This window comes from Chiloscyllium plagiosum, unplaced genomic scaffold, assembly GCF_037043375.1.
Source record: "Chiloscyllium plagiosum isolate Xiang-an unplaced genomic scaffold, Cpla_swu_hap1 HiC_scaffold_172, whole genome shotgun sequence".
Lineage (NCBI taxonomy): Eukaryota > Metazoa > Chordata > Chondrichthyes > Orectolobiformes > Hemiscylliidae > Chiloscyllium > Chiloscyllium plagiosum.
The window spans coordinates 325,539-328,415 of record NW_028270311.1 but is presented as its reverse complement, the minus strand read 5'-3'; positions in this window follow the sequence as shown (position 1 = coordinate 328,415).

Genomic DNA, 2,877 nt, shown 5'->3' with positions numbered 1-2,877 from the left:
TCACTCTCGGCTCTCAATTACAGTCAGAAAATACTTAACTGCAATGAGAAATCCTTAGTGGAATTAACGTCCATCGCGTCAACACTTGGCCACAACTGCAGAAGCGCGCTACTAAATTCGTTTCAAGTTTATTTGTTTGAATTCAATCACCACAGTTTCGATAGGGTTAAACGTCAGGTCATGTTTGGACTGTGTAAACAATCTCGATGGTTGAAATGGTCATTCATTTAAAAAGAAAGGAGAGATTGCAGGAAAAACTAAACAGATCTGGCAGCATCTGGGGAGAGATAAACAGAGACAACGATTCGGAGCTTCTCCAGGAGTTTTTCAGAACTCCATTTTCTTTCACATCTAATGTCATACCTGCCGATTTCCTTGAGCTGTTTCGGTTTTTGTTTGAGAGTCGGAGTGTCCACAACCCTTCACAAGCCATTCAAAAATACAGAAATGCATTTGTGTTTCCTCACTGATTTGGTTTCCGTTTGGCTACATATTACTGACCCTATTAAAAACCAGAAAGTGCACAGCAAAGGAGGTAGATGGATAAGAACAGCGACCGCTCCATGCGTGGGTGCACCCTCTCGCTTAACAGCCAGACGAGAGGACTAATTGCTTCACAGAGTCCCTTGTAGCAGGCCCCTTGCAGGATCTCCTAAAGCAGACTGTTAATGAATTCAAGCTTTTGCCTATCCTTCGCAAAACGAAAATTGTCTTCAATTGGTTTGACGTTTCCAAAATTAATCCTGGAGCATTCATTGTGGACAATGGGAACAGTTTGATCTCACACTTTGCAGACACATACATGTTACCGGGAACTAGCTCTCCTAAAAGCGGAACCTTCTCCCTTCGAGCCTTTTGAGGAATATTTTTCTGAACTCGGTAAAATCTCGGAACTGTGCGGTAAAAAAAAACAGATTGTGTGAGAACAGCTGTCGCTCTGTTCCTGGGTCGTGGGAGAACAGCAACCTGTCAGTGAAGAGCCGAAAACAATGACTCACCTCGCGACAGAGACTGTTGATCCAATGGCTTCAATGATCCCCGAATGCAAGCTGCAGCCTGCTCCTCACATATTTACAAACATCTTTAATTAGTATGTAGTTTCCAAAGTAAATCCTGGGCAATTCACGATGAATACATGGGAATAGGCTGATACCACCCTTTACAGCCACATGCATGACACCGGAAATAAGTTATCCTCCTACAGAGATCGCCTCATTTCCAGCCTTTCAGTGTCCTACCTGTTCCCGTATTTTCTAATTGCCCCGGAGCTGAGATGAGATTTGACTTCCTGACGTGCAGGAACAGAATCCTTCAATGTCACAGATCAATTCAAGTCCGGAGTACATCAATTCAAGTACGGAGTACACCGGCCTCCGAAAGAACAGAAAGATTTCTAAACTGTCTCTGCCCAGCCGGCCAGTTAACCCTTCATTTTCCACTGAATCCGCGCCCCAAGGAATATCTAAAAATTCACAAAGCTCGACGCTGGGATTTCTGTTTTGCTTGCTGAAAGGTTTCCCATTTGACAATTGGCAACATTTTCCTAGAATCTTTTCACAATCCTCTGCTTTGCACCATGTAGAGAGATAAATTAAACTCCTTTTGTGGAGAGATTCACGACTATGGAAATATTTTCTTTGGAGCAAGTTTTCTGTATGTCAAGAAATGAGCAGACCTGAGAACATATCGATTTGTTGGCATGGTTTTTCTGGAGTTGCAGAGATAACTCATCCAACAAGAAATCATTTAAAATCAACTGTGAGTGAAACATGCTCGGTATTGATGAGAGATTGAATGCATATAACGGATCCATTTTCATGAGCAGAGAAATTAATAACATGGAAATAGTCGAGTGAAAAAAGATGCACTTCTATCGCGCCTTTCAGCTCCACTCCAATCACAGGCACTGAAGCACCTGTGAAGCAGATGTGTCATTGTCAGTAATAATGTGCTCATCAGGGCAGTTTGTTCAAACAAAGGTTAAAAAAGAAAACTCAGAACTGGCACTGGAGAGAGCAGTGGGAATATGTTTTACTTTAAAAGTTTGTTCTGTTCTACTTTATATCCAGAATAGTGAAGGACCGGAGATCCCAATCTCAGGGGAAGGGGTTACCCACATAAGAAATAAATGAGGAGGATGTTCTCACATTCAGAGGGTTGCAAGTATGTAGAAACATTTACAGCAGAGGCCTTTCAAGACTGAGTATATTCAAGGCTTCAATTATCTCTCTGTTAATAGCATAGAGAAAGGGGCAGTGTAAAATGTGTCCAAATTTGCTGGCAATACACATGCGTGGGAGAGAATGTTATGATGAGATCGTGGCAATATGAATAGGCATATAGATAGATTGGGTGAGTGGGCAAAAACTTGTCAGATGCAATTACATGTCCGGATTATGAGGTCATGCACGTTGGTTGGAAGATTCAAAACACAGAGAACAATTAAAACCGACAGAAAGTAGAAGAAACGTGTGACAGTGTTTTCTTATATACTCCACAAACAAAATTTAGTATCATATTATTTCCATGATAAAAAGGATGGCTCCCTTTACGATTGCTAACAATGAAAGAGATGGTTTCCCAGGAAAGAAAAAAAATAACTGAAACTAATAGCCAAATCGAAAATTTAGAAAAGACTTGGATCGTTCCAATAGACGATGTTAATGTTTATGGTTCTCTACCATTTGTTTACAAAGGGGCTGGGTGTGGGAATTAGGGGAACTGCGGAGTGGAAGTCAGATTACCCATGATTACACTCATCCTTCATCTGTCTTCGTTATTTTGTACGTTTTATTTCGCATTTTGCTTCCTATGAGTGCCCTTGTAAACTGTACCCGCTGGTGACTTATTTCCCTGGTTGTTTTTCATCACAACCCG